Source organism: Adiantum capillus-veneris, chromosome 2 (genome assembly GCF_014529385.1).
Source record: "Adiantum capillus-veneris isolate H3 chromosome 2, ASM1452938v2, whole genome shotgun sequence".
Taxonomy (NCBI): domain Eukaryota; kingdom Viridiplantae; phylum Streptophyta; class Polypodiopsida; order Polypodiales; family Pteridaceae; genus Adiantum; species Adiantum capillus-veneris.
Genome location: NC_140932.1, coordinates 119,347,192 through 119,365,349, shown reverse-complemented (window position 1 = coordinate 119,365,349; position 18,158 = coordinate 119,347,192).

Here is an 18,158-nt window from a genome sequence, read left to right as displayed (position 1 = left end):
CTTGCATGGAAAGTAGCCCACGAGCCTTGTGAGTGTGTGAGGGCGCCCTCTTACTGCCAAACTCAGTCTGCAGTAGCCTGGAGCCAGTTCCCACACAGCCCCCGAGTCCCGATGCCTCCCCGTACAACTTTAGGAAAATTTAATTTTAACCTAAGACGGGCAATACGAATCAGAATTTAATGCCGGAACTTGCTATACTAAGCTCTAACTAAGGTGTATTAACCTGGGCACCTGCCATATTTAGCAGTCCTCGACGTCCGAAAATGCATTTTTTTCAAATTTGGGGTACGGGTGCAGTTTTTCGAGACGGTCAAAACTGATGGGTGGGTGACCAAAAACTTACTGTTTTTGAAAAATGTCCATAAAAATAATTTTAATTCAATTTTCGAAGCTTTATGACATTCTAAACATCATGGCATCGACAGATTTTGAAAAACTGCTAAAAATAGTAACTTTTTCCATTATGATTGTTTCATGGTACAATGCCACTTGCATTGGGAAATCCCTAAGTGTAGGGAGAGGAGAGAGAACACACACACACACACACACACACACACTAGGGAGATCACTTTTTCACTTAAGGCATAAAGGACACATGTCAGGCTCCTAGCTATGTTGCCCACAATTAAGCCTAAATCCTATTGGGTAGCCAATATGAAGGACCAATGAGAATTAATCTTTATAAAAGCAAACTTAAACCTCATTGGATAGCCCACAAAGAGAAACAATAATAATTGAGCCCTACACGAGCTAGCTTAGATCCTATTGGATAGTCTACCAAGGGGACCAATGAGAATTAAGCAACCCATGAGCAAGCTTAAATCCTATTGGCTAGCCTACCTTGAGAGCCAATAAGGATTTAGTTTCATTTAATTAAACATTAAGCTCTCTTTCAAAGAGGGAACAAAGAACACTTGTCACAAGACTTATCCTCTTGCTTGATATGAAGAAAGCCATTCATTGGCTAGCCCATAGTATGGACCAATAGCCTTCAAGCTAGTGTATTCTCCGAAAATCAATGAGAATACTCAGTCTTGCACCTCACACAAGCATAGTCACGAGGTGGGAGTATCCTTCTCATGTGTGGGAGAAGTGGAGAAGCCTACACCAACCACACTTGACCATGGAATGCAAATCCAAGCAAGTGCCAAGCTCTAAGCATGCTCATCTTCTTCTCATCTTCATTACTAAGCTATGCTATGCTCTATGAGTGAGGTATTGTGAGAGAAATACTTGTTTCTCATAAGAATACTCCTTCTTCTTCTCCATCCTCACTCCCCACTAGCCCTCTCCACCTTTGAAGGTGTTTGAGGTCTTGGGATTGAGGCCAAGCCAAGTTTTATTGTGTGCATGAAGCTTTTGATCTTCATGGAACCAAATGGTATTAAGAAACACAAAGATTTTATTGTATACAAGTCTCTCTTCATGAGAGAATCTATAATACAAAGTCCTTTTGGAGGGGGGACCGCCGACTCCAAGTAAATCCGGTCCTCAATTATTATCAATCTCAATTCCTCTCTCTCTTTCAAGTTATTGCTCATGCCAAGCTAGCTAGCTATGCTGTTTCTGGTTGTAGACTTCAACCAAGCACTCTCTCTTTCTTCATTAAGAATCTCCTTAATGAAATGCTCTCTATTTTCAATATAATTCGGCTATGGTTAATGATATTAGCACAATTTTGTTACAACAATTTCGAGAAGGAATTGCTTGAGACGAGAGAGCAATAGGTTTTGCTCAGTTAGAGCATCTCACTTGAGTTAGGCTCTACGATTAATTGAGAAATGAGAGCCGTAAGTTTGCTCTGCTAGATAGTCTTGCTTGAGATAGACTTTACTATTAGTTGAGAAATGAGAGAAATAGATTTGACTAGTTAGAGCACTCGCTTGAGATAGGCTTTGCAATTAGTTAAAAAGTGAAAGCAATAAGTTTATTTAGTTAGAACATCTCACTTGAGGTAGGCTTTACTACTAGTTTGAGATCTAGTTAGAGGTTCTTTTTGGTCAAAGAAACAGTCTCGCAAGAGGATATTTGATTGCAATTATTCAGTTTAATTTTTGCAAATAGTTACATATATGAGAACCAAATCTGGTAATTATCAAGTGGATAATTGACTTGATGATTAGGAATACATTGATGTTCTTATAAAAAATTGTTCGTTGATGTTTTTGAGGATGGAAACTCTCCAAGGGGGGATTAATGTCTAGGACACAACCTCCAAAGTAGTGCCTCATCTACTATGAAAAAGGTTTAATACAAAGGGCACCACCCCAAAGAGCTCACCACTCAAATTGGCTGCCAATGAGCATTTAGATGTTGATCACGAGGCACCACACTGTGAAAATTCAAGCTGATGTGATAGCCAAGATAGCCAATATCTATAATGTCAAAGACATGTCCCATGGTGGCCAATATCACAATGTCAAAGACAGTGTCCCATGATGGCCAATATCACAATGTCAAAGACATGTGTCCCATGCTCTACAACAACTAGGTCACTAGAATTTGGGTCAAAAAACACCCACCATCATGATGAGAGGGTGCAATGGTCTGTCCCCCAAGCTGATATGATAGCCATGATGTCCAATATCTACAATGTCAAAGCCATGTGTCCCATCCTCTATAACAATTAGGTCACTAGAGTTTGGGTAAAAAACACTCACCATCCTGATGAGAGGGTGAAAGAGTGTATCCCCAATGAGGGCCTACTTGTTATAAAAAATCACCACATCAATCTCTCACACATACATGTGCAACAACCCCTCTGTGGATTCCATAGGTATCTTGACCTCTACACCAACCAAGGAAGAGACCGGTGTACTAGTTAGGCCAAAAGGAATAACCCAAAATGCCATGGTGTAATGAATGTGGTCTTTTTTTTATCTTCCTCTGTAATGCGTATTTGGAAATAGCCATAGTAACCATCACAAATAGTGTAATTTTCATGTCTTGCTACTTCGTTTAGGATCTTGTTTTGGAAAGGAAGAAGAGGAAAGAGGTTTCTCTTAGTTGCTTCATTAAGTGGTGAGTAAGTGGTTGATATTCCACACACACTCTCCACAAGTTTACCATTCTTCTTCGACTCACCACTTATGGGGATATCCACTCTGAAATTTTCACTCTATAGATGAATTGTGCATACAGTAACTATTTGACACCGCTATTTGACCCCCTTTAAAAGTGCTACCTCCTTTACAATACCCAACCTTCGTAGGTTTTGTGTTCAAGTGTGATTTTCCAACTTTAGCTCAATCTGATATTGGATAGTGTCAACTCCTCTCACATCAACGTAGTCTTTGACAAAAAAATTAGGAAATTTATGTGACATTTGTTTATATTCTCTATTTTCCTCTTGTCTGAGGATTTTGGATAGCATATCCTCTATCATATCCTCATTGTGTCTTTGTGGTTGTTTTTGCGATTGCACTTCTTCCATCATCTGATTGAGAGGTTTGGGTTTGACTTCTATCATCTCTATAGAGGACTCTTTTTTAGTGGTGAGATTAGTGTCTTCTTCTTCTTATTACATTCTTGCAGTTCATGAATTTTGTGTTCCAAGCTTTCTTTGGGAAGTTAATAAGGGTGTTCATTGATGAATTTTGTATCTATAGTGCCCAAGGTCTTTACATGTACAAAGAGTAGAAGAAGGATTTTAGCACCTAGATAACCTTGGAGGGAATCTCAAGCCCACAAAAACAAGCCCCCTACTTTACATGGGGCTTTTCAAAAAGCACCATAAAACAATAGAGTGTATGCATTTGAAAAGACTTTGGGTGGTGGTGGAGAAAGAGTATACCACTATGAATCCTTTGGGAAATTCTCCCTCCAAGATGTAATTAACCATAGGTGTTAAGAACCCACATATTGTGGTTCTTTCATCATTGTAGCTGCAATAATGACTTGTGATTTCTTTTGTCCTAAGATAGCTTGTTGAGCAAGCACATCTGCATTTTAATTCTCCATTCTTGGGATGACATAGAGTTGCACTTCCTCAAATTGGCTCACGATTTTACAAATCATAGAAACTTTGGATTTGAGTCTTTCATTCTTATAAGCCCAAATACCAAGAATTTGTTTCACAAACAATGAGAAGAGCATAGTCTTTTACCATAAGTTGTTATATCTTTTGGGATAAATCACATCTTCAATCTGCTACATAGAATGTCATACTCTGCTTCATTGTTGCTTCAATCTTTCTTGAGTCACTTGTTCCCTTATTACTATGTCTCCTTTTGGGCTCACAAAAACAAGCCACCCTATGACTTTTTGGAAAGCACCATTAAAGAATAGAGTGTATGCATTTGAAAAACTTTGGGTGATATTGGAGAAAGTGACTTAATATTAGGCACTTTGATAATCTTCTCATCATGTATTCAATAGGTAAGAATGTTTGCCAATTGGACTCACACACACTGTGTTCTACCTTGAAGGTATACTCATACCCATATAGTCCCATCAATCACTTTGTATTTTTTGAATTTGGTGTCACTTGTGATGACATCCAAGGCAACAATTCTCTTTAGTAAGGATAACAAATGTATTAGGCAATGATAAGACCTAATTTTTCTCACTGCAAAAAAGAGTGCAAGCATCGTTAGCTTGGCATCATTATACCTTTTTTTTTAAATCATGCATATTACCCTACTAACAAATTGCAATGGCCTCATTCTAATACTATGTGGATTCTTTTTTAAGAGTATCGCTCGTATTGTTTCTATGCCAACACTTGAATTTACAAAAAAAGGAAAAATTCAACATGGTGGCATTAATGTTGGAAGTTTGGAAAATACCATCTTTATGCCCTTGAAATAGCTCTCTAAATCATCAGACCATGAAAACTTTGCTTGTTGTGCTAGCTTTTGCAGTGGGTGTGACAACTCTGAAGCTAAATGATAAACCTTGCCATGTAGTATTTCACCTTTTGCATAAATGAAGTGGCCTCTTTTATGCATTTAGGTGATGTTAATTCCATGAGAGCTTTAATTTTGAACGGAACCACATTAATTCCTCTTTGTGATACTTTGTGGCCAAGCAAAATGACCTTTCTTCCCCAATGCGGCACTTGTCTTCCCCAAAAGCAGATGTAGTAACGAGGGAACAAGTAACTATAGAAAGTTCAACAAGCAACAACGAAGCAAAGTACGATTTCAACTTAGTGGATTGAAGATGTGCTTTATCCCAAAAGATACTTATGCTAAAAGGTGATGTTTTTCTTATTATGAAACAAATGCTCGGTATTTGGGCTTGTAAGAATGAAAGTGTAAGGACACGGGTACTACGAGAAAGGCCACCAACACGGCCGGACAATGTGTATGCTAGGGGGAGGCTATAAGATAGCATGGTTGGGTGGGGACTAGCGCATGGCATTACTCTCGCCCTTTCACTGGTATCCAAGCTAGTTTGGGGAAGGGGATCCTCTCCCATGTTCCATAGGCGGGGAAGACGCACACCCTCCACAGTGCAATAAAAGAAGGTAGGAACAACGCACAACAAAGGCAGGTGACCAAGGCAAACTCGACTGGCGACTCTACGGCACCGAGGCTCCGTTGGTGCACGAGAAGGAAGGCCCTCTAAACCCTTGCATGAAGGAGGGATGAACCCACCCCATGATGGTAAGAGGCCAACTCCCTACCATCCAAGCTATTGAGCCTTCTTGTATACAACAAGGAATAATAGCATACTTGAGTTTACAAAGAAAGCTAGAAGGAAAGGAAAGCTACAAACTTCAAGGAAGTAGTTTCACCCTTCCTTTTCACTCCTTAAAGAAAGACAAGTTTTCTTCCAAAACTCCTTTTTCTTCAAGAAAGAATTTTCAAAAGTGCACAAAAGCCTTCACAAAAACAACGAGTTTTTGTGAGAATCAACGAAGGTGTTCTTACAAAGAACAAGATGTGAAGCGCTACAATTTCTGCAAGGCGAGGATCGCACGCAATGCAAAAGTCACCGAGCATAAAATACACAAAGACCTCAAGCTTTACAAGGTACAAGCTGACGTTTTTTCTCTCTCTACATTAGTGTGTGTTTACCATGGCCAGTGAGGATATCCCACCTACACACACTTTTGATTTTGAGCACGCTTATCAAAATCTGGGCACCACGGGTGGTGCCGACATTAATTGCATGACGATGATGATCTAGGAGATCATGGCCTTGTAGATATGGATGCTTTCAAGACTTTGTAAAAAATCACCAAAGCGTACTTGAATGCAATCTCTCTGCATTAAATGCAAATGTTACAAACCTTGTTGAGCTACTTGTGAAATTTATGAATACATAAACGGCTCAAGGAGCTCAAGCTGGCACGATTCAAGGAAGTCAAGCTCGCACGACTCAAGGAGTCCATGAGGCAAGTGCTTTAGAAGATACAGAAGGTAGCAATGCATTACTTAAGAATATCACCATTCCTGAGTTTCATGGTGAAGAGTGTGATCGAAACAAGGATGCGGTCAATACATTCTTACACAAATGGAGTGATATTTATAGGTTGAGATACACACCCCAGATATTAAGACAACTATGGAAACAAGTCTATCTCTTGAAGGCAAGGCCTATATGTGGTGGATGACATTTCCAATAGATGCTTGTCCTCCCTCTTGGGTTGCGTTTCAAGCTTCTTTTTCCCAAAGAGTTTCTGGACTCCAATGAAGAGGATAAGAATTGGTTAGCATGGGATGCATGCCGCATGTTTGGCCTCTCTCTTACTCAATATCTTTCTAAGTATCAGGAAATCATATTAAAACTAGAAGATCTAAATGAATTCCAAAAGATACGGGGTTTTAATAGGGGTGTTGACAAAGACTATCGTCTTCATGTCAAGACCCAACATCCAAAAACTTTGGAAGAAGCCATCGGTCATGCCCAACGATATGATGATGACCAAGAGAGGAAGGGAAATGTTCGCTACTCTAAGAATAATTTTTCTAAGAGCAATTTCGTTAAGAGCCAATGGCGAGGTAAATCTCTCACATGTTCCCAGAGGAACAAGAGACAATCTACCTCTTCGCGCCCACAAGAGGCTAAGAAGCCTAAGCAATCACAAGATACTCCACGTGGGTCTTAGCACTGTCGATTTTGAGCGTGCAAAGAAACACAATTTGTGTTTTTTGGACCATCATAATAAGAAGGATTGTCCTCTTTTGCAAGGCAAAAGAAAAGCCCATGCACACGGTGCAACGCCTCCTATTAGATTCATCTCCTAAATATTGTGTTGTAGAGGTTCTTCATGTGAAAGAAAAGTACAAGTGTTGTTGTGTGCCTGCTTTAATGTGGCAGCCCACCTTTGGCCCCCATGAGTTGATTTGCATGCATGGCACTATTAACGGACAACGTGTTCGTATTTTAATGGGAGAAAAAGCTAGAATATTGGTTAAGCTGACAGACCGGCCACAATAGGGATCCAAAGGGGGGGGCCATTTGCAAAAGAGTAATGTGCAACAATGGGCTAAAAGACCCTAAGGTTCAGCCCATTAAGACTTCCAAAATGCTAAGGTTCCAAAATTCAAATGTTGTATCCAATGGTTAAGCTTAGTAAATTTGGTTGCTTTGTATGTGTGTAAAAAAGTCTTCCCAAGTCCTACAAAGGAGGGGGCGAGCCCAAGAAGAAGGGGATGAGAGAGAATTACACACACACACACACACACACACTCACAAGCTTCCTTTACACACAAGGGGAAAGAGGGACACATGTCAGCTCCCTAGCCCAGATGCCCACAAGGTGTATTCAAATCCTATTGGATGGCCATGGAGGTGGACCAATGAGAATTAGGCTAGATTAAATCTAGTTTAATTAATTTAAAAACACTTAATAAAAGAACCAATAAGAATTAAGCTCTCTAGAAGACTATTGGACAGTCTCCCAAGGGGTCCAATGAGCATTCAAAAACCCAATGACTTGCCTTGTTCCTATTGGCCAGGAGACAAAGGGTTCGAATGAGAGTTTAGTTGCATTTATTAATTACCTAAAGCTCTCACAAAAGGGGAAAGGAGGACACATGTCAGAAGGCTATCTCTTATGCTCTTGAGATTCCATTGGATGGGCCTGGGGAGGTCCACTAGGGTTGCAGCATGAGAAAATAGCAAGGGGGGTCGACCAAGAGAGAGAATGGGACTGATTTTTCAAAGGCATTATTGCACACACACACACACACACACACACACTAGTCCATGTGTGGAGTAAGAAGACTGTCTCTCTCCTTCTCAAGCTTTAATGGAAAGCTTATCACCTACTCCAAGCTTGTGAGAAGGGAGGCCTACACCAACAACTCTTGGCTTTGTGATGCAAATCCAACCAAGAGCCAAGCTTCAATGCATGCTCATCTCCTCTACCATGCTAATTACTAAGCTAAGCTATGCTAATATGAGTGATTATGTGAGGAGATGTACATCTTTCTCGTAAGACTACTCCTTCTTCCTCTCAATCTAATCTCATACCCCACTAGCTCTCACCATCTTCAAAGGTGTGTGAGGTATTGGGTCTGAGACCATGAGGGAATTGATGTTGTGTTTGATAAGTGTTTTTCTTAGTGCTTGAAGTTTCCATCTTCATTGCACTAGCTAGTATTGAAGGAACACAAAGAATTGTATTGTAAAATGTCTCTCTTGATGGGAGAAACCATCATACAAAGCCTTTTGGAGGGGGGACCGGCTCCATGCAAATCCGGTCCTCAACTGTTGTCAATTGCTTAATTTCTCTCTCTTTTGAAGTATTGTTCATGCTATCTAACTAGGTGTTATACTTTTTGTTGCTCTCTCCACCCAAGCACTCTTGTTATTCTCATTAGGAATCTATTCTAATGAAATGCTCACTATGTTTAGGCTATTTTCCGCTACACACAAGTTACTAGACCATTAAATGTTACATTGGTATTAGAGCACAAGGTTTCTCTTTTCTTGCTCAAGAAGAGGTCCTCAAGCTAGCTATAAATGGTTGGTATTATTAATTGCATGTGAGTAAGTAGAATAGGGAATTTTCAGCCTTGCAGTGCGCCTGTCTTCGTGCAGATAGCGGGGCATCACCGTCGAGAGCTATGGTCTTAATACTGGATTCCTACGGGGTCTTACTAGTGGAGTCCTATGGGTTAACCATTATTGAGCTATTAGAAGCTTGACAGGAGCCGGTGCTGTTTTGGTGTTGAACGACCCTCTCTTCTATTCCTTGCAATTAATGGTATTCGAGCCACGGGTACAATAGCTTGAGTGCTTTTTCTAAAGGGGTAAAGAGGAGTAGCAACTAGGGCTTGAAGTGCCAAAGTACACCTAAAAAGTTTACACCTAAAAGTTGTCAGAATGGCTGACAATAGTAAAGAGAGTGAAATTAATGTTGATAACTTTGATTTTGCTAATGAGCATGCTACTAATGATGCCCCTATTCTTGTTAACTACCTTGTTTCTAGGCTTCAACAAGCTATGGGCAATCCATCCCTCTAAAGTGAAGTGCAATGGCAGCTTCGTGCTCATGGGATTATCCAAGCTCCCCAGCATGACGAGAGAGCAGCTAGGAAGCCTCCTTGCGAGACTTCCAAAAGAGGCCTCTCTCCGATTCGGGAAGAAGAAGATCCATACAAAGGGCTCAAAAATTTGCTTCTGCATGATGCATCTCCTTCCCAAAGGAGAATTCAGGAGCCTCCACCGAAGGAACGAGAAAGAAGTGAGTTTACTTTCTCCTTTTGCACGACAAAAGCTGACTTGCTTACTCATGGAGTATAGTGATGTATTCTCAAGTGATTTACCGCCGGGTTTACCCCCTACACGTGATGTGTAACATGGCATAGATGTCCTGCCGGTCACTAAACCGGTGAGTAAACCACCTTACCATATGAGTGCTAGTGAGGCCAAGGAGGTTGAGAGCAGTTGGCTGACTACCTCACCCGTGGTTTTATTAGACCTAGCACTTTGCCTTGGGCATCGCCAATTCTATTGGTAAAAAAAAAAGATGTTACTATGCGCATGTGCGTAGATTATCGCAGATTAAACACCATAACCATCAAGAACAAGTATCCTCTACCTTGAGTGGATGAGTTGTTTGATCAACTCCATGGGGAAAGATACTATACAAAGATAGATCTTCATTCATGATACCATTAGGTGCGTATTCTTTTGAAAGATATCTCTAAAACTGCCTTTAGAACACAATTCAAGCATTTTGAATTTTTAGTTATGCCTTTTGGTTTAACCAATGCTCCAACTACATTTATGAAACTCATGGATAGTGTCTTATGTCCCTAAAATTTGATGTGGTTTTCCTTGATGACATTCTCATTTACAGTAAGACTGAAGATGAACATATAGAACACTTATAATTAGTGTTCGAATAGTTATGAACTCATGTCCTGTATGCTAAGCCAAGAAAGTTAGATTTCGATTCATCCTTTTTGCAACTCCATTTTGATTAGGTGTGTAAGGTGTAGTAAGCTACCTCCTCTTAATACATCTCTTGCTACAAAAATTCTCAAACTCCTTGGAGATGTATTTTCCACCAGTATTAGTCCTTAGGCTTTTGATCTTCTTGCCAGAATGATTTTCTACTAGCGCTAAGAATTTTTGGAAACTAGAGAAGACCTAATCCTCCTTACGTCACAAAGGATAAACCCACACCTTCATAGTGGAAATGTGTAATGGAAATGGCCTATGAACTTTGAGAATAGCGGAATTAAGAGAATTAGAGTGAGCATTTCTGTGAGACTACTTTGAAAACATAGAGGGTGAACTTAATTAGCAATAGCAACATAACCATACATTTAATTAACTTGGCATGAACAATACTTTTGCAAGAGCGAGAGTTATAGAACTTGACAACAGTTGAGGACCGAATTTATGTGGAGCCGGTCCCCCCTCCAATAGGCTTTTGTATTATAGATTCTCCCATCAAGAGAGACTTGGTACAATACAATCTTTGTGTTCCTTGTGGCCTAGGTGATGCAATGAAGATGGAAAGCTTCATGCATCACGGACATAACATAATCTTTGTAAAATCACTAACCATCCCCGACCTCAGTCCCAAGGCCTCAAACACCTTCAAAGGTGGAGAGAGCTAGCGGGGAATGAGGGTAGGGAAGAGGAAGCAAAAGCATTCATAGGAGAAAGAAATAGTTCCTCATTTATCATCACTCTTCTTGCTTAGCATAGCATAATAGCATAGTAATGAAGATGAAGAAGATGGAAAGTTTAAGCATTGAAGCATGGCTCTTGGTAGGATTTGCATTCCATAGCCAAGAGTGTTGGTGTAGGCTCTCAACTTCTCAACAAGCTTGGAGAAGGAGATGGAGCTCTTGCACTTTGCACTTTGCACTTCACCCAATGAGAGAGAGAGAGAGAGAGAGAGAGAGAGAGAGAGAGAGAGAGAGAGAGAGAGAGAGAGTGAGAGTGAGAGAGAGTATACCCCCCAAACTAGCCCTTAGCTTCCTTGGTCGACCTTCCCCCTCCCCCCGCCGTAGCTCATGCTAGAGGATGATTGGACCCCTACAAGTCTAGCCAATCACATGCATGGTGAATATCAAGCAACCATGCTAGCCTTGGGACAAGTTTCCCCCTTTCCCCTTTGAGAGAGAGGACTTGATAAATGAATAATCAATTAAATAAATTAGCTAAATGATCATTGGACCCCTTGAGAGGCCAACCAATAGGCTTTAAGCACACCATAAGAGCAACATGAAGAGGAACTTAACAAGTATCCTAGTTAATTCTTTAGACGATGCTTGACTTGTGTGAGGGTGTGTGTGTTCTCTTCTAGCTCCTACAATGAGGGCTCGCCCCCCCCCTTGAGTAGGGATCATGTTGAATTTTGAAAACACCTTGAACCCTTCAAGCTTGAGGAAGGTTCTACTTCAAGCTCAACTCTATCAAGCCTGGAGAAGGTTCCCACATCAAGCTCAGCCCTAGCACCTCAAGCACGACAAGCACCTCAAGCACTGTAGTCATAAAGCACGACAAGCACCTTAGTCAGCAAGCACGACAAGCACCTCAAGCTTGGGCTGGGTTCCCACCTCAAGCACAACCCTAGTTTGCTGAAGGTCAAGGGACTTTTTAACACTAACCTTTGGAGGTCTTGAATGAAGCTAACCCTAAGGTTTTTAAGCTCCATTAGGTAGCATTGCTCTTTGACAGACCATCTCTCATTTGGACCCCTTTAACCTTGACCCTGTGTTGAGACAGATCCATAACCACATGTCTATATTCTAACCCTTGTTCTCGTTTATTCTCCCACATTAAAGATCAATTTAACATGAGAAAATCATTTGGTTTGGTTAGATATTAGATATATTAGTCGATGTTTCTTAACGGGTAGAGGATCCCTTTTTACCCTATGACATCATTCTATGATGGATGACTAATCCAATTGGTGCTTGGGAGACGTAGCTGTCGCAAGCATGTCTGCTCTTTAGTCCATTTCATTCTCCCAAAGTAGAGTAACAAATTCTACTTAGTGTTTGAGAGACATCGTCATCACAAATATGATTTTAAGCATGCATACTATTTAAATTTGTGCATAATAAAAAGAGAATTAGTCTTATAAGACAAACACATTGGTCATTTTTAAGAAACATGTAAATTTGCTTACTCTAATGTAGCATTGTAAGCATTGACAAGGTTCATACTATCCTTAAGACGTATTCCTTGCATCCAGCTAGCATCTTCAAAAGGATAATTTTTGAAATTAATAAGATATTGTCGAATAATCTTACCATGTCGTAGTACCTTGTCTTCATGCCAAAGGATAGCTTCGGGTTGTTGCACCTCTTCTTGGTCTTTGATTTTTGGAAGGTCTTCAATAATTGTTTTACTTGGTGGCTCTCCTTTGTAGGGCTTAAGTAGGCTCACATGAAAAGCATTGTGTATGAGCCAATGGTTGGACAACTTGAGTTGATAAGCCATCTCATTGATTGGCTTTAAGATTTGAAAAGGACCATAGTATCTTTTTTAGCATAATACTTTTGATGGCCCGTAGGATTTTTGCCCGCCGTTTGCCTCAATCGAACCTTGGGAAACTTAAGTAAGACCCAATCATTTTCTTTGAACGTTAAGGCCCTTCTGTGCTTGTTAGTAGAAACTTTTTGCCTTTGTTGAGAAATGACTATAGCCTCTTAAATCTTTTGAAAAGATTCTTGTAGGTCACGACTATACTCATTGGCAGCGAAGATCTTCCCATGTACTTTAAGTAGCAAGGGACTTTTAGGTCTTTCCTCTATAATTTCAAAAGGTGCTTTTCTCGTAGAAGTATGGACAATATTTATTGTATGCATACACTACAAGAGGTAAATACTTCTCCCATGTGAGCGTTGATCTACTTCTGTAACGTAAGTCTTTAGTAGATCGATGTCGTAAGATTGGCTATCTCACTTTGGCCATCCGTTTGTGGGTGATAGGCCGAAGAGAAATTCAATCTTGTACCTAGATTTTCAAAGAGACCTTTGCAAAAATTACTTGTCATTCTAGGATCTCTATTTGACACAATGGATATTGGCAATCCACGGTGTTTGAAAATCTAAGATATGAAGAGAGTTTCCATTTGGTGTGCCTCAATAGTCTTTTTGATAGGAATAAAGTGTGCTTGCTTGCTAAACCTGTCGGCTATTGTCCATATTCTTGTATTCCCATGGATAGACTTGGGTAAACCAAAGATAAAATCCATGGATATACTCTCCCATGGTGAATTAGGGAGTGGAAATGGCTGGAGTAATCCAGGTTGCTTCCCTCTATCATACTTAGTCTTTTGGCATACCACACATTTTGAAACATACTCTTGTATGTCCACTTTCATGGTAGGCCAATAGAAGTACATCTCTACTCATCAAAGAGTAGGTTGAATGCCTCTATGCCCCACATAGAGAGGAGCATGGGATTCATACATGACTTTCTCACAAAGGGAGTGGGTAAGACATAGCCTATTGCCATGGAGAAGATAACCAATTTGCAAGGTGAATGGTTCTTCTTTCTTCCCCAATGCAAGGACTGACATATAAGTCTTTAAAGTCAAGGTTAGAAGCATATTCATCTATCATAGAAGATAAATCATTGTAAGTTGCTATAAACACCGCATTAACTCTTGGTCGTCGTGAAAGTGCATCGGCCACTTGATTGTGCTTACCAGAAATGGGAGCAATATGAAAATAAAATTGTGAAAGAAAACTTGCCCACCTCATTTGTTTGTCGGAAAGCTTGGTTTGCTTCATGAAGTACTTGAGACTTTGGTGATCCGTTTGCAAAATAAATGGAGTCCCCAAAAGATAGTGATTCCACATGTCTAGGGCATGTAGAACAACTGAAAGCTCTTTTTCGTATATGCCCAAGACCCGTTTAGCATTGAGCCTTCGGCTCTCATATGCTATGGCATACCTTTCTTGAAGTAAAACTGCTCCAAGGCAATCACCACAAGCATCACATTGGACGTCAAATGGCTTTGAGAGATCCGATAGTATAAGGATTGGTTAGGAGGTAAGCTTCTCTTTGAGCTTGTCAAAAGCATTTTGCTCTTTAGCAGTCCATGAGTACTTAACGTTCTTCTTTGTTAAGTCATGCAATGGTCCCGCTATTTGGGAGAATTTGGCTATGAAGCATCTTTAGTATGCACACATACCAATAAAGCTTCTTAGCTCATGTAGATTCCTTGTATTAGGCCATGCTTTTATTACCTCCAAACTTGACGGATCCATACGGATACCATCTTGAGAGATAATATGATATAAGTATTAAATCTCTTAAAGGAAAAATCTTGAAAGCTCCCCCTCAAAGCTTGAAAAATCACTTGGAGATGTTGCTTGTGTTCCTCAAAGGACTTGGAGTAGATGATGATATCATCAAAGAATACTCCAGTAAATTTTCCGTAAGGTCTAAAGATTTTCTCCATTAGACAATTAAATATGGCCGGTGCATTAGTCAAGCCAAAAGGCATGAATAGATATTCATAAAGACCAAACGCAGTCTTTATGATATCTTGTTTCACTATCCTTATTTGATGATAGCCACTTTTAAGGTCAATCCTACTGAAGTAGGTCAAACCTTGTAGCTTATCAAACATATCTCCTACCCACTGTATGGGAGATCTTTTTTTATGTTGTAAAGGTATTGCATTGTACATTTTTGTATATTGAGTATTGGAAAGTGTGAAACTCTCTCTCCCTCTCTCTCTCTCTCTCTCTCTCTCTCTATTGTATGTAGCCGTGGCTATTCAACAATTCAACCCTCCATGAGAGCTCTTTCTCTCTCCCACAAGCCCAACTACTGGTATCAGAGCCTACGGCCATTAAATTAGCAATTCCAATCCCATCACTAACAACCCCTAATTGCCGAGTTTCACTGAGTTTGTAGGAAGTTTAGTGCCTCTAATTGGCTTGCTTAATCAACAAAATTTGTAAGCTCTACTGTAAATTGATCAAATTGGGCTTCACAAATGCATTCACAATGTCGAATTACCCTTCTCTCGGCACTCTATTTTAAGCGAAAACAAATAAAATTCATTGTCCTTTCATGAACGACTGAAAATCAACGCTCCAATTTTGGACTCGGGCACCCTCGACTTGATCGGAGCGTGCAGATGCATTCCCGAGGCCTGAGCGACCTCCCACACACTGTCCGCGCACTTCCTATTGCTCAAATCAGCCCCCCGCATCATTGGACGACCCTTGTTGATGCTGAAACAGTTTGTAGCTTTTGTAACTGTTTCATATTGTAAAAACCTTTGATTTAAAGTGGCAAGGTTGCCCACTATGGTATGCACTCTCTAAAATTATTTTTTGCTAGTGATTTTTTAACCTTGGACCTTATCCCCTTTTCCTAAGCAAAGCTTCACACGAGCTTAGCAAGACGAGCAAGGAGACTCGAGCAAATTCAAGCTCTTGACTCTTTCAAGTTTTTCAACAAAACTTGATCGGCCAAGCACTTTCAAATCTCTCAAAGCAATCAAAGACAACTAAGTGTCCGAGCTTCATAACTTCAAAAGATCAAGCTTTCAAGCTACTCAATTTCAAAGCTTCTTTGAGCATCTTGCGAGCTTCATACCTCTTTTTGACGTCACAAATTGCAAGCATTCCAAGAAAACATCGAAGGCTTGTGACGAATTAAAGTTCGTAAGGTGAATTTCAAACTATGGCTAAACATCAAATCAAGGTAAATTTTTTTGAATTTCCTCTTGTTAAGAGGCTTCACAAATTTTTTCATGAAGAGTGACTTCACAATCGAGATTATTAAGCTTGCACCTGCGCTATTTTCTTTGTAAAATTGAGCAAGACACTGCCATAGAGAGAGTCTCTCTATCGGTAAGACCAAGGGAGGGCTTCTATACCTGGCAAACTAAGCTAAGGGGTTATTAATGAAGAAAAAATTATGGGGTGTAGTAAAAACACCTCTCAGTGATCACAAAAGCACACAAACCAGGGCATCTACTGCACTCAATCAAGAAAAAGATGAACATGCACTTGGCATCATAATTACTTCACTCCATGATAATTATGTACACTTTATAGATGAGTGCATACATGCATACGAGGACTGACAAGTTCTAGAGAAGAAATTTGGAGCTAGAGCCAAACGAAGTAAGGTTAGCTTGAAAAGACAACTTCACAAACTCACCATGCTTGAGGGGGAAGACATAGCCAGTTTGGTCAATAGGCTTAAAAGCATGATCACACAACTGACCTACATCCAATGTGAAGTAGAAGAAGACGACAAAGTTGTAGTCCTCCTTAGTGCACTTCCTTCCAACTATGATCATATATTCACTATTCTTGAAGAAAAGGAGACAATTCCAACACTTCCAGATGTGGTAGCTCGCTTTAGGCAGAGAAAGAAGCAAAAAATTTCATCTACACCAACAAGTGGAGTTTTTTTGGCAAGAGAAGGCGAATCTTCCATAGATTTTACATCATCTTCCAACGTTCAAAAGTGCTATGATTGCGGTAAAATGGGACACGTAGCTAAGGATTACTATATCAATAAATTTTGTAGCAATTGTGGTAAGAAGGGGCATCCTTCTTTGAGGTGCTATTCAAAGGATCAAGGTAGCAGTAGCAACAACAACAATAAAGGCAAGAAGCCAATGAAAGGAGTAGTTCATGTAGTTGAAGAAGAAGAAGCATGGGAAGAAGGGGAGGATTGTTTTGTTACAGATATACTTTGAAGATCCATTTCTACCTTCTCTATTTGAAGGGGAGGTGTTATTTGTCATCCCGTGTGGATAGTTCTTGTCATCCTTAGTGGACAACGTCACCCTGTGTGGATAAATGGGTCTTTCATTATGTATTACATGTATAAAAGGAGGATTGAAAGGTGGGCATGGGAACTCCTTCTACGCCTACTGCAAGCTTTGAAGTGACACATAATATATATGTGTGTTTGGCTACTTTGAAAGACACCTGGAGATAAGAGGTGTCAGATAGTGGCTGTCAAACCTTTTGTATATATACCCCTCCTTTTTTTGTATATGAGTTATGTTATGCTGTAAAGGTATTGCATTGTACATCTTTGTATATTGAGTATTGGAAAGTGTGAAACTCTCTCTCTCTCTCTATAATATGTGTAGCCATGGTTATTCAACAATTCAAGCCTCCATGAGAGCTTTTTCTCTCTCCCACAAGCCCAACAAGGTGCACCCCTCGAGATTTTCTTCAAGGATTCCCCCTTTAAGCATAATTATGAGTGTGACCTCTCTGACCTTTACTACTAGCAATGTATGCATCACCTTGCTTTGCAGGCTCCATAGACTTCATGCGTATCTCTTCACTGAGTAGACTAGAAACTACAACATGGTAGTCCACATTTCCCTCTTGCATAGATAGACTAGTTGAAAAAAAATAACAGAGTCTCTTTTGTACAAGGAGGGAAAAATCGTAGCTATCAAAAGATGCACTTCCTCTCTTGTGAGATTCGTGGCTATGTAATCCGGTTTAGGTTCTTCGCCTGCCGGTTCAGCTAAGTTAATTTTCTTTATGTTCTCAGGCCCATCATACAATGTTCCTAGTTCTTTAAGTTCCCTAATTGGTTTTTGAACCACAATCCATCTATCTTGGATAGTGTACTTTTTAGAGTGAGAGGGAGCGTTGAATCTCTCAGTGTTGGATTCCTCTTCACTTTCCATCTTTGTTGTCCAAACTTCTTTTATTGTCTGTTTTAATATTTGGAATTTGTATTTTTGTTCAATTTTGGGCATTTTTGTTGATGTTTCGCATGTG